Here is a 25504-nt window from a genome sequence, read left to right as displayed (position 1 = left end):
TCACTGAATTAAAGTATAAACTTCCGCCGTGTGTGAGTGGTAAAGGCTTGTTAATATGGTTCCTTTTCCAATTCAAGTCTGACAACAAGAGGCAGGAACCACGTGGCTTCGGAAGCTCAGGAAAGTAGCCACCAACCACAGAGAAAGAGAGAACTGGCAGTATGAGAGGTGGAGAAAACAGAAGCGGGAGCAAGGAGCTCAAATGAGATTGATGGCATTTAAATAGAGCGCGTAAAGGAACAGTTACACAGCTAAGAAATGGGAAAGACAGACTAGGGAAAAAAACACAGAAAGAGCCTTTAGATGAAATTCTCTTCCTGGGACAGCAGGTTAAGAGAAATTACACATGGGGAGGTTAAGCATGTAACAAGGGGGAGAATAAAAAAGAAAATGCAGTTTTATGAAGTGTGTTTGCCAATCCAGCCAGCACTTTTGTTCTATTTCTCTCTTTGCGTCTTTTATTGGTAAAGTAACTTTCAAGTGTATGCGCAGGTATGAATGAGAGAGCAACGGTATAATAATTTGAAGCGTTTACACCAGTGCTAAAGTAGGAATGAGGTGTAGCAAAGACATGAAAGAGGTAGCGATAACAAATATGTGGAGAGGAAATAGTGACACAAAAATAAGCCACCTATTTATAAAACTGAAATGGAAGAAATACTAAAGGTTAACTTCTGAAATTGTAGCCGATAATAAAAAGATTCTCGTTGTTGGCAGGATTCGGACCTGCGCTGGGATACCCCAATGGATTTCTAGTCCATCGCCTTAACCACTCGGCCACAACAACTTGCTGTAAGCAGCCTACAAATATTTTGTTTGAAAGTTTTGAAGTTTTCCCACATCAAAGTACTGATATTCTGCAATGCGCTTTTTAAAAACAATGTTTTTTTCATCATGCACGTTCTGTCCTAAAAACAAAAATTGGATGAGTATATCTCTGGATCTGTAAAAGGATACGCTTGCATTCAAACTCTCTTGTGGCACTCAATTTTTTGGACCCTGTTGCACTCTGTTTTTGCGCTGCTTTTAGTCTACGACCCATATTACAGAAGTCAACCATCTCTGAGTATTTGGGACTCCTTTGTAAGTGCCTTATCTTTAATCCTTGAAAAGCTCTATAATAAAGGGGTCTGTCAAAGATTGCTTGAATGGAAGAGAAAAGAAGGCCCACTTGTCTCACCAAATGCAGTAGAGAAACCTGATGTTTTACTCATGTTATCCTTAGTTCAGTTTTTGTTAGACCTGGCATCCTTAAGGTGGCTTACCAGCAACCTTTTTGCTTTTCACCTCACGTTTTGCTGTATCTTTATGTTGGCCTTAGGACTCTAATCACGTTATCACTACTGTGAGAAAGTGGCTCTGTATATACTGTTCCCAAATAGGTACAGTGTGCACAGAGTCCCCAGTCCCCAGAGGTTTGGCAGAGGCTAAAGTTAGATATAACCTTACTCTCTAAAGTGGTAGCTTGCCGAGCAGTAAGGCAGTATCAGAGTACAGTGTAAAACATTTGTTGTACACACTCAGTCAGCAAATGGTCTCACACACTCAAGAACTGAACTCTAGGCCATTGGTTTGCATACAAAAGATATTGTTGTTTTATTTTAGAACCAACAATAGGTATCAAAATATACTTTCTCAGAATGAGATGCTTTAGTTAAATACTTTGCAATAGGCAATTGACTTTTGCAGGTCATAGTTACAGTTTATTGCAATAGGCAACACAATTTGAATAACAATAATACATTGAGCTCAATGGGAATTTTAAGTTATATGCAATTAATTACTTTCAGGATTACTTTTCTAAATCCAGGTCTGGATCCTAGATTCAGTCCTGGGACAGTTCTTGGAAACAAGTGAGTAAATTCGTTTTAGTTACTGTTGTGATTTTTAAGCAATATTTTGCTATTTTAAAAGTTGACACTTAGAAACTTTTGCTGATCAAATTACCAATGTTATCCTATGGAAGGAAATTCACTTAGCAGGTAAGTGGGGTTATGGTTACTTTTTCTAGGTCAGTGTTGGATCCTAGATCCAGCACTACTGTACCACCTGTAAGCAGTTGAGAAACTGTGTTTAAGTTATACAGGCGATTTTTAAGGAATATTTACATGTTTGCAAAATCGACACTTAGAAGAAATTTCACAGAAAAACAGTCAATGGTTTCCTATGGAAGAAAATTCAAGTTACGGGTAAAGTACGTTCTCGTTACTTTTGTAATCCAGTGCTGGGCTCCTAGGCTCAGTACTGGGACATCTATCTAAAACAGGTAAACAATTACGTTTTCACAGTTGGTACGATTTTTAAAGAATATTTGTAAGTTTCAAAAATCGACACTTAGAAAATTTTCAGCAAAAAGCAGGCAATGATATCCCATGGAAGGAAATTCGAGTTACTGGTAAGTACGGTTAAAATTACTTTTCAGGGTCAGTACCGAGCTCCAAGATGCAGCACTGAGGTCTCTCCTGATAACAGGTGAGTAAATCAGAATTCGTTGTTCGGCTGATTTTAGATGAATATTTTAAAGTTCCAAATCTCCACACCACTTAGAAGAATTTCCAAGTGAAACCACTGAATGTTAGCCTATGGAAGAAAAGTGAGTTATCGGCTTTTAGGTAAGTACTCGACTGGCAGAGTTATGGTTCTGGGCTTAGACTCAGGGGTCTCCCAGGCGAGTCCCAGCCTACTTGCCAAGCCTTAAACTCCCCTTTTATTACATATAATTTATTCCTAAGGTAGGCCCTAGGTAGTCCTAGGTGCATGATGCTATGTAAGTAAAAAATAAGATATGTACTTTGGTGGTTCGCGTGTCCTGTAAGTACCAAACAGTCTATTTCATTTTTCACTACTGTGAGGTCTACCCCTCTCATAGGTTAGCTCTGTGTATTCCCCTATACTTTTTATTTGGTAATTCCATATCGGAGAGGAGTAGCTTTATTTATTTATTGAAAATCCTACTTACTGGTGAGGTTGAATTTAACTTTACTATTTTAGAAATGCCACTTTTAGAGAGTGAACATTTCTCTGCACTTACTGCTCTATTTGCCTGAAACCTGGCCCCAATACACGTCTGGATTGGGCTGGGTGACAGCAAAATGTGTGCCTTCCCTCTAGAGAGCCACAACACAGGTCACGCAACTGCACCTGGGGGGTGAGCTCCGGTCCCCCTCCACCCCCAATAGGTTCAAGACCGATAATTTATGTAAGTAAATACATTATAGCTACAGCTTATAATCATGCGAGTTTAAATCATTTGTTGTTAGATGGTTTAAATATTTGAAAGGATCTGTTTTTAATAGACATTTTACTAAAACCACTGGTACATTTGCTAATTCTGTAAAATTAACACCCAACTGCCGTGACATTGCCAACCACAATGCCGTGACTCGGATTCGAACCGAGGTTGCTGCAGCCACAACGCAGAGTACTAACCACTATACGATCACGGCGAGCTACTTGGGCTCAACGACATACAGTGACATGGAGAATTTATAATTCGGAACACTCAGGGCTGTTCCTGTGATAGGCTGGATGTATTCATTGCTTCCTCATTCCTCATTCAGAGGCTGCGTCTCCTCAGTGGTTGATAGGCTGAAACCGTTTCCTGGCCGCCTGCTTGTGAAATGCCAGGAGTCAAAGATCACACATTACACTTGCGGACCTGTGATGGAACAACAATGCAGAGAAACCCACCTGGCACAGACCTTCTATTCTGTCTATTAGACCTGCATCTTCCCTGCACCTTTCAAGCCATTTGTATGTGAAGCAAGAAAGAGTTAGAGAGTGATCCATCTACACTTTTATAGGGAGGATGTAGCCGTGAGCTCCTCCCAGCTAATCACACGAGCAGCAGAAAAGCAAGATAAATACACAGTTGAGGGGTGGGCTGCATGGTTATGTTTTTGAGTAAATATTGAAACTGACCTCAGTGGCTCATTAGCAGAGCTGCGGCTAATGACTGGTGCCAAATCATGATGAAGCAAGCACCATGGCTCGTAGGGGACCCACAACACGCTTTTCTTAGCTCACTGAATTAAAGTATAAACTTCCGCCGTGTGTGAGTGGTAAAGGCTTGTTAATATGGTTCCTTTTCCAATTCAAGTCTGACAACAAGAGGCAGGAACCACGTGGCTTCGGAAGCTCAGGAAAGTAGCCACCAACCACAGAGAAAGAGAGAACTGGCAGTATGAGAGGTGGAGAAAACAGAAGCGGGAGCAAGGAGCTCAAATGAGATTGATGGCATTTAAATAGAGCGCGTAAAGGAACAGTTACACAGCTAAGAAATGGGAAAGACAGACTAGGGAAAAAAACACAGAAAGAGCCTTTAGATGAAATTCTCTTCCTGGGACAGCAGGTTAAGAGAAATTACACATGGGGAGGTTAAGCATGTAACAAGGGGGAGAATAAAAAAGAAAATGCAGTTTTATGAAGTGTGTTTGCCAATCCAGCCAGCACTTTTGTTCTATTTCTCTCTTTGCGTCTTTTATTGGTAAAGTAACTTTCAAGTGTATGCGCAGGTATGAATGAGAGAGCAACGGTATAATAATTTGAAGCGTTTACACCAGTGCTAAAGTAGGAATGAGGTGTAGCAAAGACATGAAAGAGGTAGCGATAACAAATATGTGGAGAGGCAATAGTGACACAAAAATAAGCCACCTATTTATAAAACTGAAATGGAAGAAATACTAAAGGTTAACTTCTGAAATTGTAGCCGATAATAAAAAGATTCTCGTTGTTGGCAGGATTCGAACCTGCGCTGGGATACCCCAATGGATTTCTAGTCCATCGCCTTAACCACTCGGCCACAACAACTTGCTGTAAGCAGCCTACAAATATTTTGTTTGAAAGTTTTGAAGTTTTCCCACATCAAAGTACTGATATTCTGCAATGCGCTTTTTAAAAACAATGTTTTTTTCATCATGCACGTTCTGTCCTAAAAACAAAAATTGGATGAGTATATCTCTGGATCTGTAAAAGGATACGCTTGCATTCAAACTCTCTTGTGGCACTCAATTTTTTGGACCCTGTTGCACTCTGTTTTTGCGCTGCTTTTAGTCTACGACCCATATTACAGAAGTCAACCATCTCTGAGTATTTGGGACTCCTTTGTAAGTGCCTTATCTTTAATCCTTGAAAAGCTCTATAATAAAGGGGTCTGTCAAAGATTGCTTGAATGGAAGATAAAAGAAGGCCCACTTGTCTCACCAAATGCAGTAGAGAAACCTGATGTTTTACTCATGTTATCCTTAGTTCAGTTTTTGTTAGACCTGGCATCCTTAAGGTGGCCTACCAGCAACCTTTTTGCTTTTCACCTCACGTTTTGCTGTATCTTTATGTTGGCCTTAGGACTCTAATCACTTTATCACTACTGTGAGAAAGTGGCTCTGTATATACTGTTCCCAAATAGGTACAGTGTGCACAGAGTCCCCAGTCCCCAGAGGTTTGGCAGAGGCTAAAGTTAGATATAACCTTACTCTCTAAAGTGGTAGCTTGCCGAGCAGTAAGGCAGTATCAGAGTGCAGTGTAAAACATTTGTTGTACACACTCAGTCAGCAAATGGTCTCACACACTCAAGAACTGAACTCTAGGCCATTGGTTTGCATACAAAAGATATTGTTGTTTTATTTTAGAACCAACAATAGATATCAAAATATACTTTCTCAGAATGAGATGCTTTAGTTAAATACTTTGCAATAGGCAATTGGCTTTTGCAGGTCATAGTTACAGTTTATTGCAATAGGCAACACAATTTGAATAACAATAATACATTGAGCTCAATGGGAATTTTAAGTTATATGCAATTAATTACTTTCAGGATTACTTTTCTAAATCCAGGTCTGGATCCTAGATTCAGTCCTGGGACAGTTCTTGGAAACAAGTGAGTAAATTCGTTTTAGTTACTGTTGTGATTTTTAAGCAATATTTTGCTATTTTAAAAGTTGACACTTAGAAACTTTTGCTGATCAAATTACCAATGTTATCCTATGGAAGGAAATTCACTTAGCAGGTAAGTGGGGTTATGGTTACTTTTTCTAGGTCAGTGTTGGATCCTAGATCCAGCACTACTGTACCACCTGTAAGCAGTTGAGAAACTGTGTTTAAGTTATACAGGCGATTTTTAAGGAATATTTACATGTTTGCAAAATCGACACTTAGAAGAAATTTCACAGAAAAACAGTCAATGGTTTCCTATGGAAGAAAATTCAAGTTACGGGTAAAGTACGTTCTCGTTACTTTTGTAATCCAGTGCTGGGCTCCTAGGCTCAGTACTGGGACATCTATCTAAAACAGGTAAACAATTACGTTTTCACATTTGGTACGATTTTTAAAGAATATTTGTAAGTTTCAAAAATCGACACTTAGAAAATTTTCAGCAAAAAGCAGGCAATGATATCCCATGGAAGGAAATTCGAGTTACTGGTAAGTACGATTAAAATTACTTTTCAGGGTCAGTACCGAGCTCCAAGATGCAGCACTGAGGTCTCTCCTGATAACAGGTGAGTAAATCAGAATTCGTTGTTCGGCTGATTTTAGATGAATATTTTAAAGTTCCAAAACTCCACACCACTTAGAAGAATTTCCAAGTGAAACCACTGAATGTTAGCCTATGGAAGAAAAGTGAGTTATCGGCTTTTAGGTAAGTACTCGACTGGCAGAGTTATGGTTCTGGGCTTAGACTCAGGGGTCTCCCAGGTGAGTCCCAGCCTACTTGCCAAGCCTTAAACTCCCCTTTTATTACATATAATTTATACCTAAGGTAGGCCCTAGGTAGTCCTAGGTGCATGATGCTATGTAAGTAAAAAATAAGATATGTACTTTGGTGGTTCGCGTGTCCTGTAAGTACCAAACAGTCTATTTCATTTTTCACTACTGTGAGGTCTACCCCTCTCATAGGTTAGCTCTGTGTATTCCCCTATACTTTTTATTTGGTAATTCCATATCGGAGAGGAGTAGCTTTATTTATTTATTGAAAATCCTACTTACTGGTGAGGTTGAATTTAACTTTACTATTTTAGAAATGCCACTTTTAGAGAGTGAACATTTCTCTGCACTTACTGCTCTATTTGCCTGAAACCTGGCCCCAATACACGTCTGGATTGGGCTGGGTGACAGCAAAATGTGTGCCTTCCCTCTAGAGAGCCACAACACAGGTCACTCAACTGCACCTGGGGGGTGAGCTCCGCTCCCCCTCCACCCCCAATAGGTTCAAGAACGATAATTTATGTAAGTAAATACATTATAGCTACAGCTTATAATCATGCGAGTTTAAATCATTTGTTGTTAGATGGTTTAAATATTTGAAAGGATCTGTTTTTAATAGACATTTTACAAAAACCACTGGTACATTTGCTAATTCTGTAAAATTAACACCCAACTGCCGTGACATTGCCAACCACAATGCCGTGACTCGGATTCGAACCGAGGTTGCTGCGGCCACAACGCAGAGTACTAACCACTATACGATCACGGCGAGCTACTTGGGCTCAACGACATACAGTGACATGGAGAATTTATAATTCGGAACACTCAGGGCTGTTCCTGTGATAGGCTGGATGTATTCATTGCTTCCTCATTCTTCATTCAGAGGCTGCGTCTCCTCAGTGGTTGATAGGCTGAAACCGTTTCCTGGCCGCCTGCTTGTGAAATGCCAGGAGTCAAAGATCACACATTACACTTGCGGACCTGTGATGGAACAACAATGCAGAGAAACCCACCTGGCACAGACCTTCTATTCTGTCTATTAGACCTGCATCTTCCCTGCACCTTTCAAGCCATTTGTATGTGAAGCAAGAAAGAGTTAGAGAGTGATCCATCTATTCTTTTATAGGGAGGATGTCGCCGTGAGCTCCTCCCAGCTAATCACACGAACAGCAGAAAAGCAAGATAAATACACAGTTGAGGGGTGGGCTGCATGGTTATGTTTTTGAGTAAATATTGAAACTGACCTCAGTGGCTCATTAGCAGAGCTGCGGCTAATGACTGGTGCCAAATCATGATGAAGCAAGCACCATGGCTCGTAGGGGACCCACAACACGCTTTTCTTAGTTCACTGAATTAAAGTATAAACTTCCGCCGTGTGTGAATGGTAAAGGCTTGTTAATATGGTTCCTTTTCCAATTCAAGTCTGACAACAAGAGGCAGGAACCACGTGGCTTCGGAAGCTCAGGAAAGTAGCCACCAACCACAGAGAAAGAGAGAACTGGCAGTATGAGAGGTGGAGAAAACAGAAGCGGGAGCAAGGAGCTCAAATGAGATTGATGGCGTTTAAATAGAGCGCGTAAAGGAACAGTTACACAGCTAAGAAATGGGAAAGACAGACTAGGGAAAAAAACACAGAAAGAGCCTTTAGATGAAATTCTCTTCCTGGGACAGCAGGTTAAGAGAAATTACACATGGGGAGGTTAAGCATGTAACAAGGGGGAGAATAAAAAAGAAAATGCAGTTTTATGAAGTGTGTTTGCCAATCCAGCCAGCACTTTTGTTCTATTTCTCTCTTTGCGTCTTTTATTGGTAAAGTAACTTTCAAGTGTATGCGCAGGTATGAATGAGAGAGCAACGGTATAATAATTTGAAGCGTTTACACCAGTGCTAAAGTAGGAATGAGGTGTAGCAAAGACATGAAAGAGGTAGCGATAACAAATATGTGGAGAGGCAATAGTGACACAAAAATAAGCCACCTATTTATAAAACTGAAATGGAAGAAATACTAAAGGTTAACTTCTGAAATTGTAGCCGATAATAAAAAGATTCTCGTTCTTGGCAGGATTCGAACCTGCGCGGGGATACCCCAATGGATTTCTAGTCCATCACCTTAACCACTCGGCCACAACAACTTGCTGTAAACTGCCTACAAATATTTTGTTTGAAAGTTTTGAAGTTTTCCCACATCAAAGTACTGATATTCTGCAATGCGCTTTTTAAAAACAATGTTTTTTTCATCATGCACGTTCTGTCCTAAAAACAAAAATTGGATGAGTATATCTCTGGATCTGTAAAAGGATACGCTTACATTCAAACTCTCTTGTGGCACTCAAGTTTTTTGGACCCTGTTGCACTCTGTTTTTGCGCTGCTTTTAGTCTACGACCCATATTACAGAAGTCAACCATCTCTGAGTATTTGGGACTCCTTTGTAAGTGCCTTATCTTTAATCCTTGAAAAGCTCTATAATAAAGGGGTCTGTCAAAGATTGCTTGAATGGAAGATAAAAGAAGGCCCACTTGTCTCACCAAATGCAGTAGAGAAACCTGATGTTTTACTCATGTTATCCTTAGTTCAGTTTTTGTTAGACCTGGCATCCTTAAGGTGGCTTACCAGCAACCTTTTTGCTTTTCACCTCACGTTTTGCTGTATCTTTATGTTGGCCTTAGGACTCTAATCACGTTATCACTACTGTGAGAAAGTGGCTCTGTATATACTGTTCCCAAATAGGTACAGTGTGCACAGAGTCCCCAGTCCCCAGAGGTTTGGCAGAGGCTAAAGTTAGATATAACCTTACTCTCTAAAGTGGTAGCTTGCCGAGCAGTAAGGCAGTATCAGAGTGCAGTGTAAAACATTTGTTGTACACACTCAGTCAGCAAATGGTCTCACACACTCAAGAACTGAACTCTAGGCCATTGGTTTGCATACAAAAGATATTGTTGTTTTATTTTAGAACCAACAATAGGTATCAAAATATACTTTCTCAGAATGAGATGCTTTAGTTAAATACTTTGCAATAGGCAATTGACTTTTGCAGGTAATAGTTACAGTTTATTGCAATAGGCAACACAATTTGAATCACAATAATACATTGAGCTCAATGGGAATTTTAAGTTATATGCAATTAATTACTTTCAGGATTACTTTTCTAAATCCAGGACTGGATCCTAGATTCAGTCCTGGGACAGTTCTTGGAAACAAGTGAGTAAATTTGTTTTAGTTACTGTTGTGATTTTTAAGCAATATTTTGCTATTTTAAAAGTTGACACTTAGAAACTTTTGCTGATCAAATTACCAATGTTATCCTATGGAAGGAAATTCACTTAGCAGGTAAGTGGGGTTATGGTTACTTTTTCTAGGTCAGTGTTGGATCCTAGATCCAGCACTACTGTACCACCTGTAAGCAGTTGAGAAACTGCGTTTAAGTTATACAGGCGATTTTTAAGGAATATTTACATGTTTGCAAAATCGACACTTAGAAGAAATTTCACAGAAAAACAGTCAATGGTTTCCTATGGAAGAAAATTCAAGTTACGGGTAAAGTACGTTCTCGTTACTTTTGTAATCCAGTGCTGGGCTCCTAGGCTCAGTACTGGGACATCTATCTAAAACAGGTAAACAATTACGTTTTCACAGTTGGTACGATTTTTAAAGAATATTTGTAAGTTTCAAAAATCGACACTTAGAAAATTTTCAGCAAAAAGCAGGCAATGATATCCCATGGAAGGAAATTCGAGTTACTGGTAAGTACGGTTAAAATTACTTTTCAGGGTCAGTACCGAGCTCCAAGATGCAGCACTGAGGTCTCTCCTGATAACAGGTGAGTAAATCAGAATTCGTTGTTCGGCTGATTTTAGATGAATATTTTAAAGTTCCAAAACTCCACACCACTTAGAAGAATTTCCAAGTGAAACCACTGAATGTTAGCCTATGGAAGAAAAGTGAGTTATCGGCTTTTAGGTAAGTACTCGACTGGCAGAGTTATGGTTCTGGGCTTAGACTCAGGGGTCTCCCAGGTGAGTCCCAGCCTACTTGCCAAGCCTTAAACTCCCCTTTTATTACATATAATTTATACCTAAGGTAGGCCCTAGGTAGTCCTAGGTGCATGATGCTATGTAAGTAAAAAATAAGATATGTACTTTGGTGGTTCGCGTGTCCTGTAAGTACCAAACAGTCTATTTCATTTTTCACTACTGTGAGGTCTACCCCTCTCATAGGTTAGCTCTGTGTATTCCCCTATACTTTTTATTTGGTAATTCCATATCGGAGAGGAGTAGCTTTATTTATTTATTGAAAATCCTACTTACTGGTGAGGTTGGATTTAACTTTACTATTTTAGAAATGCCACTTTTAGAGAGTGAACATTTCTCTGCACTTACTGCTCTATTTGCCTGAAACCTGGCCCCAATACACGTCTGGATTGGGCTGGGTGACAGCAAAATGTGTGCCTTCCCTCTAGAGAGCCACAACACAGGTCACTCAACTGCACCTGGGGGGTGAGCTCCGCTCCCCCTCCACCCCCAATAGGTTCAAGACCGATAATTTATGTAAGTAAATACATTATAGCTACAGCTTATAATCATGCGAGTTTAAATCATTTGTTGTTAGATGGTTTAAATATTTGAAAGGATCTGTTTTTAATAGACATTTTACAAAAACCACTGGTACATTTGCTAATTCTGTAAAATTAACACCCAACTGCCGTGACATTGCCAACCACAATGCCGTGACTCGGATTCGAACCGAGGTTGCTGCGGCCACAACGCAGAGTACTAACCACTATACGATCACGGCGAGCTACTTGGGCTCAACGACATACAGTGACATGGAGAATTTATAATTCGGAACACTCAGGGCTGTTCCTGTGATAGGCTGGATGTATTCATTGCTTCCTCATTCCTCATTCAGAGGCTGCGTCTCCTCAGTGGTTGATAGGCTGAAACCGTTTCCTGGCCGCCTGCTTGTGAAATGCCAGGAGTCAAAGATCACACATTACACTTGCGGACCTGTGATGGAACAACAATGCAGAGAAACCCACCTGGCACAGACCTTCTATTCTGTCTATTAGACCTGCATCTTCCCTGCACCTTTCAAGCCATTTGTATGTGAAGCAAGAAAGAGTTAGAGAGTGATCCATCTATTCTTTTATAGGGAGGATGTCGCCGTGAGCTCCTCCCAGCTAATCACACGAACAGCAGAAAAGCAAGATAAATACACAGTTGAGGGGTGGGCTGCATGGTTATGTTTTTGAGTAAATATTGAAACTGACCTCAGTGGCTCATTAGCAGAGCTGCGGCTAATGACTGGTGCCAAATCATGATGAAGCAAGCACCATGGCTCGTAGGGGACCCACAACACGCTTTTCTTAGTTCACTGAATTAAAGTATAAACTTCCGCCGTGTGTGAATGGTAAAGGCTTGTTAATATGGTTCCTTTTCCAATTCAAGTCTGACAACAAGAGGCAGGAACCACGTGGCTTCGGAAGCTCAGGAAAGTAGCCACCAACCACAGAGAAAGAGAGAACTGGCAGTATGAGAGGTGGAGAAAACAGAAGCGGGAGCAAGGAGCTCAAATGAGATTGATGGCGTTTAAATAGAGCGCGTAAAGGAACAGTTACACAGCTAAGAAATGGGAAAGACAGACTAGGGAAAAAAACACAGAAAGAGCCTTTAGATGAAATTCTCTTCCTGGGACAGCAGGTTAAGAGAAATTACACATGGGGAGGTTAAGCATGTAACAAGGGGGAGAATAAAAAAGAAAATGCAGTTTTATGAAGTGTGTTTGCCAATCCAGCCAGCACTTTTGTTCTATTTCTCTCTTTGCGTCTTTTATTGGTAAAGTAACTTTCAAGTGTATGCGCAGGTATGAATGAGAGAGCAACGGTATAATAATTTGAAGCGTTTACACCAGTGCTAAAGTAGGAATGAGGTGTAGCAAAGACATGAAAGAGGTAGCGATAACAAATATGTGGAGAGGCAATAGTGACACAAAAATAAGCCACCTATTTATAAAACTGAAATGGAAGAAATACTAAAGGTTAACTTCTGAAATTGTAGCCGATAATAAAAAGATTCTCGTTGTTGGCAGGATTCGAACCTGCGCGGGGATACCCCAATGGATTTCTAGTCCATCGCCTTAACCACTCGGCCACAACAACTTGCTGTAAACTGCCTACAAATATTTTGTTTGAAAGTTTTGAAGTTTTCCCACATCAAAGTACTGATATTCTGCAATGCGCTTTTTAAAAACAATGTTTTTTTCATCATGCACGTTCTGTCCTAAAAACAAAAATTGGATAAGTATATCTCTGGATCTGTAAAAGGATACGCTTGCATTCAAACTCTCTTGTGGCACTCAAGTTTTTTGGACCCTGTTGCACTCTGTTTTTGCGCTGCTTTTAGTCTATGACCCATATTACAGAAGTCAACCATCTCTGAGTATTTGGGACTCCTTTGTAAGTGCCTTATCTTTAATCCTTGAAAAGCTCTATAATAAAGGGGTCTGTCAAAGATTGCTTGAATGGAAGATAAAAGAAGGCCCACTTGTCTCACCAAATGCAGTAGAGAAACCTGATGTTTTACTCATGTTATCCTTAGTTCAGTTTTTGTTAGACCTGGCATCCTTAAGGTGGCTTACCAGCAACCTTTTTGCTTTTCACCTCACGTTTTGCTGTATCTTTATGTTGGCCTTAGGACTCTAATGACGTTATCACTACTGTGAGAAAGTGGCTCTGTATATACTGTTCCCAAATAGGTACAGTGTGCACAGAGTCCCCAGTCCCCAGAGGTTTGGCAGAGGCTAAAGTTAGATATAACCTTACTCTCTAAAGTGGTAGCTTGCCGAGCAGTAAGGCAGTATCAGAGTGCAGTGTAAAACATTTGTTGTACACACTCAGTCAGCAAATGGTCTCACACACTCAAGAACTGAACTCTAGGCCATTGGTTTGCATACAAAAGATATTGTTGTTTTATTTTAGAACCAACAATAGGTATCAAAATATACTTTCTCAGAATGAGATGCTTTAGTTAAATACTTTGCAATAGGCAATTGACTTTTGCAGGTAATAGTTACAGTTTATTGCAATAGGCAACACAATTTGAATCACAATAATACATTGAGCTCAATGGGAATTTTAAGTTATATGCAATTAATTACTTTCAGGATTACTTTTCTAAATCCAGGACTGGATCCTAGATTCAGTCCTGGGACAGTTCTTGGAAACAAGTGAGTAAATTTGTTTTAGTTACTGTTGTGATTTTTAAGCAATATTTTGCTATTTTAAAAGTTGACACTTAGAAACTTTTGCTGATCAAATTACCAATGTTATCCTATGGAAGGAAATTCACTTAGCAGGTAAGTGGGGTTATGGTTACTTTTTCTAGGTCAGTGTTGGATCCTAGATCCAGCACTACTGTACCACCTGTAAGCAGTTGAGAAACTGCGTTTAAGTTATACAGGCGATTTTTAAGGAATATTTACATGTTTGCAAAATCGACACTTAGAAGAAATTTCACAGAAAAACAGTCAATGGTTTCCTATGGAAGAAAATTCAAGTTACGGGTAAAGTACGTTCTCGTTACTTTTGTAATCCAGTGCTGGGCTCCTAGGCTCAGTACTGGGACATCTATCTAAAACAGGTAAACAATTACGTTTTCACAGTTGGTACGATTTTTAAAGAATATTTGTAAGTTTCAAAAATCGACACTTAGAAAATTTTCAGCAAAAAGCAGGCAATGATATCCCATGGAAGGAAATTCGAGTTACTGGTAAGTACGGTTAAAATTACTTTTCAGGGTCAGTACCGAGCTCCAAGATGCAGCACTGAGGTCTCTCCTGATAACAGGTGAGTAAATCAGAATTCGTTGTTCGGCTGATTTTAGATGAATATTTTAAAGTTCCAAAACTCCACACCACTTAGAAGAATTTCCAAGTGAAACCACTGAATGTTAGCCTATGGAAGAAAAGTGAGTTATCGGCTTTTAGGTAAGTACTCGACTGGCAGAGTTATGGTTCTGGGCTTAGACTCAGGGGTCTCCCAGGTGAGTCCCAGCCTACTTGCCAAGCCTTAAACTCCCCTTTTATTACATAGAATTTATACCTAAGGTAGGCCCTAGGTAGTCCTAGGTGCATGATGCTATGTAAGTAAAAAATAAGATATGTACTTTGGTGGTTCGCGTGTCCTGTAAGTACCAAACAGTCTATTTCATTTTTCACTACTGTGAGGTCTACCCCTCTCATAGGTTAGCTCTGTGTATTCCCCTATACTTTTTATTTGGTAATTCCATATCGGAGAGGAGTAGCTTTATTTATTTATTGAAAATCCTACTTACTGGTGAGGTTGGATTTAACTTTACTATTTTAGAAATGCCACTTTTAGAGAGTGAACATTTCTCTGCACTTACTGCTCTATTTGCCTGAAACCTGGCCCCAATACACGTCTGGATTGGGCTGGGTGACAGCAAAATGTGTGCCTTCCCTCTAGAGAGCCACAACACAGGTCACTCAACTGCACCTGGGGGGTGAGCTCCGCTCCCCCTCCACCCCCAATAGGTTCAAGACCGATAATTTATGTAAGTAAATACATTATAGCTACAGCTTATAATCATGCGAGTTTAAATCATTTGTTGTTAGATGGTTTAAATATTTGAAAGGATCTGTTTTTAATAGACATTTTACAAAAACCACTGGTACATTTGCTAATTCTGTAAAATTAACACCCAACTGCCGTGACATTGCCAACCACAATGCCGTGACTCGGATTCGAACCGAGGTTGCTGCGGCCACAACGCAGAGTACTAACCACTATACGATCACGGCGAGCTACTTGGGCTCAACGACATACAGTGACATGGAGAATTTATAATTCGGAACACTCAGGGCTGTTCCTGTGATAGGCTGGATGTATTCATTGCTTCCTCATTCCTCATTCAGAGGCTGCGTCTCCTCAGTGGTTGATAGGCTGAAACCGTTTCCTGGCCGCCTGCTTGTGAAATGCCAGGAGTCAAAGATCACACATTACACTTGCGGACCTGTGATGGAACAACAATGCAGAGAAACCCACCTGGCACAGACCTTCTATTCTGTCTATTAGACCTGCATCTTCCCTGCACCTTTCAAGCCATTTGTATGTGAAGCAAGAAATAGTTAGAGAGTGATCCATCTATTCTTTTATAGGGAGGATGTCGCCGTGAGCTCCTCCCAGCTAATCACACGAACAGCAGAAAAGCAAGATAAATACACAGTTGAGGGGTGGGCTGCATGGTTATGTTTTTGAGTAAATATTGAAACTGACCTCAGTGGCTCATTAGCAGAGCTGCGGCTAATGACTGGTGCCAAATCATGATGAAGCAAGCACCATGGCTCGTAGGGGACCCACAACACGCTTTTCTTAGTTCACTGAATTAAAGTATAAACTTCCGCCGTGTGTGAATGGTAAAGGCTTGTTAATATGGTTCCTTTTCCAATTCAAGTCTGACAACAAGAGGCAGGAACCACGTGGCTTCGGAAGCTCAGGAAAGTAGCCACCAACCACAGAGAAAGAGAGAACTGGCAGTATGAGAGGTGGAGAAAACAGAAGCGGGAGCAAGGAGCTCAAATGAGATTGATGGCGTTTAAATAGAGCGCGTAAAGGAACAGTTACACAGCTAAGAAATGGGAAAGACAGACTAGGGAAAAAAACACAGAAAGAGCCTTTAGATGAAATTCTCTTCCTGGGACAGCAGGTTAAGAGAAATTACACATGGGGAGGTTAAGCATGTAACAAGGGGGAGAATAAAAAAGAAAATGCAGTTTTATGAAGTGTGTTTGCCAATCCAGCCAGCACTTTTGTTCTATTTCTCTCTTTGCGTCTTTTATTGGTAAAGTAACTTTCAAGTGTATGCGCAGGTATGAATGAGAGAGCAACGGTATAATAATTTGAAGCGTTTACACCAGTGCTAAAGTAGGAATGAGGTGTAGCAAAGACATGAAAGAGGTAGCGATAACAAATATGTGGAGAGGCAATAGTGACACAAAAATAAGCCACCTATTTATAAAACTGAAATGGAAGAAATACTAAAGGTTAACTTCTGAAATTGTAGCCGATAATAAAAAGATTCTCGTTGTTGGCAGGATTCGAACCTGCGCGGGGATACCCCAATGGATTTCTAGTCCATCGCCTTAACCACTCGGCCACAACAACTTGCTGTAAACTGCCTACAAATATTTTGTTTGAAAGTTTTGAAGTTTTCCCACATCAAAGTACTGATATTCTGCAATGCGCTTTTTAAAAACAATGTTTTTTTCATCATGCACGTTCTGTCCTAAAAACAAAAATTGGATAAGTATATCTCTGGATCTGTAAAAGGATACGCTTGCATTCAAACTCTCTTGTGGCACTCAAGTTTTTTGGACCCTGTTGCACTCTGTTTTTGCGCTGCTTTTAGTCTATGACCCATATTACAGAAGTCAACCATCTCTGAGTATTTGGGACTCCTTTGTAAGTGCCTTATCTTTAATCCTTGAAAAGCTCTATAATAAAGGGGTCTGTCAAAGATTGCTTGAATGGAAGATAAAAGAAGGCCCACTTGTCTCACCAAATGCAGTAGAGAAACCTGATGTTTTACTCATGTTATCCTTAGTTCAGTTTTTGTTAGACCTGGCATCCTTAAGGTGGCTTACCAGCAACCTTTTTGCTTTTCACCTCACGTTTTGCTGTATCTTTATGTTGGCCTTAGGACTCTAATCACGTTATCACTACTGTGAGAAAGTGGCTCTGTATATACTGTTCCCAAATAGGTACAGTGTGCACAGAGTCCCCAGTCCCCAGAGGTTTGGCAGAGGCTAAAGTTAGATATAACCTTACTCTCTAAAGTGGTAGCTTGCCGAGCAGTAAGGCAGTATCAGAGTGCAGTGTAAAACATTTGTTGTACACACTCAGTCAGCAAATGGTCTCACACACTCAAGAACTGAACTCTAGGCCATTGGTTTGCATACAAAAGATATTGTTGTTTTATTTTAGAACCAACAATAGGTATCAAAATATACTTTCTCAGAATGAGATGCTTTAGTTAAATACTTTGCAATAGGCAATTGACTTTTGCAGGTAATAGTTACAGTTTATTGCAATAGGCAACACAATTTGAATCACAATAATACATTGAGCTCAATGGGAATTTTAAGTTATATGCAATTAATTACTTTCAGGATTACTTTTCTAAATCCAGGACTGGATCCTAGATTCAGTCCTGGGACAGTTCTTGGAAACAAGTGAGTAAATTTGTTTTAGTTACTGTTGTGATTTTTAAGCAATATTTTGCTATTTTAAAAGTTGACACTTAGAAACTTTTGCTGATCAAATTACCAATGTTATCCTATGGAAGGAAATTCACTTAGCAGGTAAGTGGGGTTATGGTTACTTTTTCTAGGTCAGTGTTGGATCCTAGATCCAGCACTACTGTACCACCTGTAAGCAGTTGAGAAACTGCGTTTAAGTTATACAGGCGATTTTTAAGGAATATTTACATGTTTGCAAAATCGACACTTAGAAGAAATTTCACAGAAAAACAGTCAATGGTTTCCTATGGAAGAAAATTCAAGTTACGGGTAAAATACGTTCTCGTTACTTTTGTAATCCAGTGCTGGGCTCCTAGGCTCAGTACTGGGACATCTATCTAAAACAGGTAAACAATTACGTTTTCACAGTTGGTACGATTTTTAAAGAATATTTGTAAGTTTCAAAAATCGACACTTAGAAAATTTTCAGCAAAAAGCAGGCAATGATATCCCATGGAAGGAAATTCGAGTTACTGGTAAGTACGGTTAAAATTACTTTTCAGGGTCAGTACCGAGCTCCAAGATGCAGCACTGAGGTCTCTCCTGATAACAGGTGAGTAAATCAGAATTCGTTGTTCGGCTGATTTTAGATGAATATTTTAAAGTTCCAAAACTCCACACCACTTAGAAGAATTTCCAAGTGAAACCACTGAATGTTAGCCTATGGAAGAAAAGTGAGTTATCGGCTTTTAGGTAAGTACTCGACTGGCAGAGTTATGGTTCTGGGCTTAGACTCAGGGGTCTCCCAGGTGAGTCCCAGCCTACTTGCCAAGCCTTAAACTCCCCTTTTATTACATAGAATTTATACCTAAGGTAGGCCCTAGGTAGTCCTAGGTGCATGATGCTATGTAAGTAAAAAATAAGATATGTACTTTGGTGGTTCGCGTGTCCTGTAAGTACCAAACAGTCTATTTCATTTTTCACTACTGTGAGGTCTACCCCTCTCATAGGTTAGCTCTGTGTATTCCCCTATACTTTTTATTTGGTAATTCCATATCGGAGAGGAGTAGCTTTATTTATTTATTGAAAATCCTACTTACTGGTGAGGTTGGATTTAACTTTACTATTTTAGAAATGCCACTTTTAGAGAGTGAACATTTCTCTGCACTTACTGCTCTATTTGCCTGAAACCTGGCCCCAATACACGTCTGGATTGGGCTGGGTGACAGCAAAATGTGTGCCTTCCCTCTAGAGAGCCACAACACAGGTCACTCAACTGCACCTGGGGGGTGAGCTCCGCTCCCCCTCCACCCCCAATAGGTTCAAGACCGATAATTTATGTAAGTAAATACATTATAGCTACAGCTTATAATCATGCGAGTTTAAATCATTTGTTGTTAGATGGTTTAAATATTTGAAAGGATCTGTTTTTAATAGACATTTTACAAAAACCACTGGTACATTTGCTAATTCTGTAAAATTAACACCCAACTGCCGTGACATTGCCAACCACAATGCCGAGACTCGGATTCGAACCGAGGTTGCTGCGGCCACAACGCAGAGTACTAACCACTATACGATCACGGCGAGCTACTTGGGCTCAACGACATACAGTGACATGGAGAATTTATAATTCGGAACACTCAGGGCTGTTCCTGTGATAGGCTGGATGTATTCATTGCTTCCTCATTCCTCATTCAGAGGCTGCGTCTCCTCAGTGGTTGATAGGCTGAAACCGTTTCCTGGCCGCCTGCTTGTGAAATGCCAGGAGTCAAAGATCACACATTACACTTGCGGACCTGTGATGGAACAACAATGCAGAGAAACCCACCTGGCACAGACCTTCTATTCTGTCTATTAGACCTGCATCTTCCCTGCACCTTTCAAGCCATTTGTATGTGAAGCAAGAAAGAGTTAGAGAGTGATCCATCTATTCTTTTATAGGGAGGATGTCGCCGTGAGCTCCTCCCAGCTAATCACACGAACAGCAGAAAAGCAAGATAAATACACAGTTGAGGGGTGGGCTGCATGGTTATGTTTTTGAGTAAATATTGAAACTGACCTCAGTGGCTCATTAGCAGAGCTGCGGCTAATGACTGGTGCCAAATCATGATGAAGCAAGCACCATGGCTCGTAGGGGACCCACAACACGCTTTTCTTAGCTCACTGAATTAAAGTATAAACTTCCGCCGTGTGTGAATGGTAAAGGCTTGTTAATATGGTTCCTTTTCCAATTCAAGTCTGACAACAAGAGGCAGGAACCACGTGGCTTCGGAAGCTCAGGAAAGTAGCCACCAACCACAGAGAAAGAGAGAACTGGCAGTATGAGAGGTGGAGAAAACAGAAGCGGGAGCAAGGAGCTCAAATGAGATTGATGGCGTTTAAATAGAGCGCGTAAAGGAACAGTTACACAGCTAAGAAATGGGAAAGACAGACTAGGGAAAAAAACACAGAAAGAGCCTTTAGATGAAATTCTCTTCCTGGGACAGCAGGTTAAGAGAAATTACACATGGGGAGGTTAAGCATGTAACAAGGGGGAGAATAAAAAAGAAAATGCAGTTTTATGAAGTGTGTTTGCCAATCCAGCCAGCACTTTTGTTCTATTTCTCTCTTTGCGTCTTTTATTGGTAAAGTAACTTCCAAGTGTATGCGCAGGTATGAATGAGAGAGCAACGGTATAATAATTTGAAGCGTTTACACCCGTGCTAAAGTAGGAATGAGGTGTAGCAAAGACATGAAAGAGGTAGCGATAACAAATTTGTGGAGAGGCAATAGTGACACAAAAATAAGCCACCTATTTATAAAACTGAAATGGAAGAAATACTAAAGGTTAACTTCTGAAATTGTAGCCGATAATAAAAAGATTCTCGTTGTTGGCAGGATTCGAACCTGCGCGGGGATACCCCAATGGATTTCTAGTCCATCGCCTTAACCACTCGGCCACAACAACTTGCTGTAAACTGCCTACAAATATTTTGTTTGAAAGTTTTGAAGTTTTCCCACATCAAAGTACTGATATTCTGCAATGCGCTTTTTAAAAACAATGTTTTTTTCATCATGCACGTTCTGTCCTAAAAACAAAAATTGGATGAGTATATCTCTGGATCTGTAAAAGGATACGCTTGCATTCAAACTCTCTTGTGGCACTCAAGTTTTTTGGACCCTGTTGCACTCTGTTTTTGCGCTGCTTTTAGTCTACGACCCATATTACAGAAGTCAACCATCTCTGAGTATTTGGGACTCCTTTGTAAGTGCCTTATCTTTAATCCTTGAAAAGCTCTATAATAAAGGGGTCTGTCAAAGATTGCTTGAATGGAAGATAAAAGAAGGCCCACTTGTCTCACCAAATGCAGTAGAGAAACCTGATGTTTTACTCATGTTATCCTTAGTTCAGTTTTTGTTAGACCTGGCATCCTTAAGGTGGCTTACCAGCAACCTTTTTGCTTTTCACCTCACGTTTTGCTGTATCTTTATGTTGGCCTTAGGACTCTAATCACGTTATCACTACTGTGAGAAAGTGGCTCTGTATATACTGTTCCCAAATAGGTACAGTGTGCACAGAGTCCCCAGTCCCCAGAGGTTTGGCAGAGGCTAAAGTTAGATATAACCTTACTCTCTAAAGTGGTAGCTTGCCGAGCAGTAAGGCAGTATCAGAGTGCAGTGTAAAACATTTGTTGTACACACTCAGTCAGCAAATGGTCTCACACACTCAAGAACTGAACTCTAGGCCATTGGTTTGCATACAAAAGATATTGTTGTTTTATTTTAGAACCAACAATAGGTATCAAAATATACTTTCTCAGAATGAGATGCTTTAGTTAAATACTTTGCAATAGGCAATTGACTTTTGCAGGTAATAGTTACAGTTTATTGCAATAGGCAACACAATTTGAATCACAATAATACATTGAGCTCAATGGGAATTTTAAGTTATATGCAATTAATTACTTTCAGGATTACTTTTCTAAATCCAGGACTGGATCCTAGATTCAGTCCTGGGACAGTTCTTGGAAACAAGTGAGTAAATTTGTTTTAGTTACTGTTGTGATTTTTAAGCAATATTTTGCTATTTTAAAAGTTGACACTTAGAAACTTTTGCTGATCAAATTACCAATGTTATCCTATGGAAGGAAATTCACTTAGCAGGTAAGTGGGGTTATGGTTACTTTTTCTAGGTCAGTGTTGGATCCTAGATCCAGCACTACTGTACCACCTGTAAGCAGTTGAGAAACTGCGTTTAAGTTATACAGGCGATTTTTAAGGAATATTTACATGTTTGCAAAATCGACACTTAGAAGAAATTTCACAGAAAAACAGTCAATGGTTTCCTATGGAAGAAAATTCAAGTTACGGGTAAAGTACGTTCTCGTTACTTTTGTAATCCAGTGCTGGGCTCCTAGGCTCAGTACTGGGACATCTATCTAAAACAGGTAAACAATTACGTTTTCACAGTTGGTACGATTTTTAAAGAATATTTGTAAGTTTCAAAAATCGACACTTAGAAAATTTTCAGCAAAAAGCAGGCAAAGATATCCCATGGAAGGAAATTCGAGTTACTGGTAAGTACGGTTAAAATTACTTTTCAGGGTCAGTACCGAGCTCCAAGATGCAGCACTGAGGTCTCTCCTGATAACAGGTGAGTAAATCAGAATTCGTTGTTCGGCTGATTTTAGATGAATATTTTAAAGTTCCAAAACTCCACACCACTTAGAAGAATTTCCAAGTGAAACCACTGAATGTTAGCCTATGGAAGAAAAGTGAGTTATCGGCTTTTAGGTAAGTACTCGACTGGCAGAGTTATAGTTCTGGGCTTAGACTCAGGGGTCTCCCAGGTGAGTCCCAGCCTACTTGCCAAGCCTTAAACTCCCCTTTTATTACATAGAATTTATACCTAAGGTAGGCCCTAGGTAGTCCTAGGTGCATGATGCTATGTAAGTAAAAAATAAGATATGTACTTTGGTGGTTCGCGTGTCCTGTAAGTACCAAACAGTCTATTTCATTTTTCACTACTGTGAGGTCTACCCCTCTCATAGGTTAGCTCTGTGTATTCCCCTATACTTTTTATTTGGTAATTCCATATCGGAGAGGAGTAGCTTTATTTATTTATTGAAAATCCTACTTACTGGTGAGGTTGGATTTAACTTTACTATTTCAGAAATGCCACTTTTAGAGAGTGAACATTTCTCTGCACTTACTGCTCTATTTGCCTGAAACCTGGCCCCAATACACGTCTGGATTGGGCTGGGTGACAGCAAAATGTGTGCCTTCCCTCTAGAGAGCCACAACACAGGTCACTCAACTGCACCTGGGGGGTGAGCTCCGCTCCCCCTCCACCCCCAATAGGTTCAAGACCGATAATTTATGTAAGTAAATACATTATAGCTACAGCTTATAATCATGCGAGTTTAAATCATTTGTTGTTAGATGGTTTAAATATTTGAAAGGATCTGTTTTTAATAGACATTTTACAAAAACCACTGGTACATTTGCTAATTCTGTAAAATTAACACCCAACTGCCGTGACATTGCCAACCACAATGCCGTGACTCGGATTCGAACCGAGGTTGCTGCGGCCACAACGCAGAGTACTTACCACTATACGATCACAGCGAGCTACTTGGGCTCAACGACATACAGTGACATGGAGAATTTATAATTCGGAACACTCAGGGCTGTTCCTGTGATAGGCTGGATGTATTCATTGCTTCCTCATTCCTCATTCAGAGGCTGTGTCTCCTCAGTGGTTGATAGGCTGAAACCGTTTCCTGGCCGCCTGCTTGTGAAATGCCAGGAGTCAAAGATCACACATTACACTTGCGGACCTGTGATGGAACAACAATGCAGAGAAACCCACCTGGCACAGACCTTCTATTCTGTCTATTAGACCTGCATCTTCCCTGCACCTTTCAAGCCATTTGTATGTGAAGCAAGAAAGAGTTAGAGAGTGATCCATCTATTCTTTTATAGGGAGGATGTCGCCGTGAGCTCCTCCCAGCTAATCACACGAACAGCAGAAAAGCAAGATAAATACACAGTTGAGGGGTGGGCTGCATGGTTATGTTTTTGAGTAAATATTGAAACTGACCTCAGTGGCTCATTAGCAGAGCTGCGGCTAATGACTGGTGCCAAATCATGATGAAGCAAGCACCATGGCTCGTAGGGGACCCACAACACGCTTTTCTTAGCTCACTGAATTAAAGTATAAACTTCCGCCGTGTGTGAATGGTAAAGGCTTGTTAATATGGTTCCTTTTCCAATTCAAGTCTGACAACAAGAGGCAGGAACCACGTGGCTTCGGAAGCTCAGGAAAGTAGCCACCAACCACAGAGAAAGAGAGAACTGGCAGTATGAGAGGTGGAGAAAACAGAAGCGGGAGCAAGGAGCTCAAATGAGATTGATGGCATTTAAATAGAGCGCGTAAAGGAACAGTTACACAGCTAAGAAATGGGAAAGACAGACTAGGGAAAAAAACACAGAAAGAGCCTTTAGATGAAATTCTCTTCCTGGGACAGCAGGTTAAGAGAAATTACACATGGGGAGGTTAAGCATGTAACAAGGGGGAGAATAAAAAAGAAAATGCAGTTTTATGAAGTGTGTTTGCCAATCCAGCCAGCACTTTTGTTCTATTTCTCTCTTTGCGTCTTTTATTGGTAAAGTAACTTTCAAGTGTATGCGCAGGTATGAATGAGAGAGCAACGGTATAATAATTTGAAGCGTTTACACCCGTGCTAAAGTAGGAATGAGGTGTAGCAAAGACATGAAAGAGGTAGCGATAACAAATATGTGGAGAGGCAATAGTGACACAAAAATAAGCCACCTATTTATAAAACTGAAATGGAAGAAATACTAAAGGTTAACTTCTGAAATTGTAGCCGATAATAAAAAGATTCTCGTTGTTGACAGGATTCGAACCTGCGCAGGGATACCCCAATGGATTTCTAGTCCATCGCCTTAACCACTCAGCCACAACAACTTGCTGTAAACTGCCTACACTTATTTTGTTTGAAAGTTTTGAAGTTTTCCCACATCAAAGTACTGATATTCTGCAATGCGCTTTTTAAAAACAATGTTTTTTTCATCATGCACGTTCTGTCCTAAAAACAAAAATTGGATGAGTATATCTCTGGATCTGTAAAAGGATACGCTTGCATTCAAACTCTCTTGTGGCACTCAAGTTTTTTGGACCCTGTTGCACTCTGTTTTTGCGCTGCTTTTAGTCTACGACCCATATTACAGAAGTCAACCATCTCTGAGTATTTGGGACTCCTTTGTAAGTGCCTTATCTTTAATCCTTGAAAAGCTCTATAATAAAGGGGTCTGTCAAAGATTGCTTGAATGGAAGATAAAAGAAGGCCCACTTGTCTCACCAAATGCAGTAGAGAAACCTGATGTTTTACTCATGTTATCCTTAGTTCAGTTTTTGTTAGACCTGGCATCCTTAAGGTGGCTTACCAGCAACCTTTTTGCTTTTCACCTCACGTTTTGCTGTATCTTTATGTTGGCCTTAGGACTCTAATCACGTTATCACTACTGTGAGAAAGTGGCTCTGTATAT

The 25504-nt window shown here is 40.2% G+C and overlaps 13 non-coding genes across 13 annotated transcripts; all 13 read right to left on the bottom strand.

Annotated features, from left to right (window-relative positions):
* Positions 1-705: 705 nt before the first annotated feature.
* On the bottom strand, positions 706-787 carry TRNAS-AGA (transfer RNA serine (anticodon AGA)). Its single transcript has one exon. It is a non-coding gene; the product is annotated as a tRNA-Ser (tRNA).
* Positions 788-3374: 2587 nt separating this feature from the next.
* Positions 3375-3446, bottom strand: TRNAH-GUG (transfer RNA histidin (anticodon GUG)). Its single transcript has one exon. It is a non-coding gene; the product is annotated as a tRNA-His (tRNA).
* Positions 3447-4727: 1281 nt separating this feature from the next.
* Positions 4728-4809, bottom strand: TRNAS-AGA (transfer RNA serine (anticodon AGA)). Its single transcript has one exon. It is a non-coding gene; the product is annotated as a tRNA-Ser (tRNA).
* Positions 4810-7396: 2587 nt separating this feature from the next.
* TRNAH-GUG (transfer RNA histidin (anticodon GUG)) lies at positions 7397-7468 on the bottom strand. Its single transcript has one exon. It is a non-coding gene; the product is annotated as a tRNA-His (tRNA).
* Positions 7469-8749: 1281 nt separating this feature from the next.
* Positions 8750-8831, bottom strand: TRNAS-AGA (transfer RNA serine (anticodon AGA)). Its single transcript has one exon. It is a non-coding gene; the product is annotated as a tRNA-Ser (tRNA).
* A 2588-nt stretch (positions 8832-11419) lies between these two features.
* TRNAH-GUG (transfer RNA histidin (anticodon GUG)) lies at positions 11420-11491 on the bottom strand. Its single transcript has one exon. It is a non-coding gene; the product is annotated as a tRNA-His (tRNA).
* A 1281-nt stretch (positions 11492-12772) lies between these two features.
* Positions 12773-12854, bottom strand: TRNAS-AGA (transfer RNA serine (anticodon AGA)). Its single transcript has one exon. It is a non-coding gene; the product is annotated as a tRNA-Ser (tRNA).
* Positions 12855-15442: 2588 nt separating this feature from the next.
* Positions 15443-15514, bottom strand: TRNAH-GUG (transfer RNA histidin (anticodon GUG)). Its single transcript has one exon. It is a non-coding gene; the product is annotated as a tRNA-His (tRNA).
* A 1281-nt stretch (positions 15515-16795) lies between these two features.
* TRNAS-AGA (transfer RNA serine (anticodon AGA)) lies at positions 16796-16877 on the bottom strand. The gene has a single exon. It is a non-coding gene; the product is annotated as a tRNA-Ser (tRNA).
* A 2588-nt stretch (positions 16878-19465) lies between these two features.
* Positions 19466-19537, bottom strand: TRNAH-GUG (transfer RNA histidin (anticodon GUG)). The gene has a single exon. It is a non-coding gene; the product is annotated as a tRNA-His (tRNA).
* Positions 19538-20818: 1281 nt separating this feature from the next.
* Positions 20819-20900, bottom strand: TRNAS-AGA (transfer RNA serine (anticodon AGA)). Its single transcript has one exon. It is a non-coding gene; the product is annotated as a tRNA-Ser (tRNA).
* A 2588-nt stretch (positions 20901-23488) lies between these two features.
* On the bottom strand, positions 23489-23560 carry TRNAH-GUG (transfer RNA histidin (anticodon GUG)). The gene has a single exon. It is a non-coding gene; the product is annotated as a tRNA-His (tRNA).
* Positions 23561-24841: 1281 nt separating this feature from the next.
* Positions 24842-24923, bottom strand: TRNAS-AGA (transfer RNA serine (anticodon AGA)). Its single transcript has one exon. It is a non-coding gene; the product is annotated as a tRNA-Ser (tRNA).
* Between the last annotated feature and the right edge of the window lie 581 nt (positions 24924-25504).

Source organism: Triturus cristatus, chromosome 12 (genome assembly GCF_964204655.1).
Source record: "Triturus cristatus chromosome 12, aTriCri1.1, whole genome shotgun sequence".
NCBI lineage: Eukaryota > Metazoa > Chordata > Amphibia > Caudata > Salamandridae > Triturus > Triturus cristatus.
Note: the sequence above shows the minus strand (reverse complement) of the source record. Positions and strands in the feature narration are given on the sequence as shown.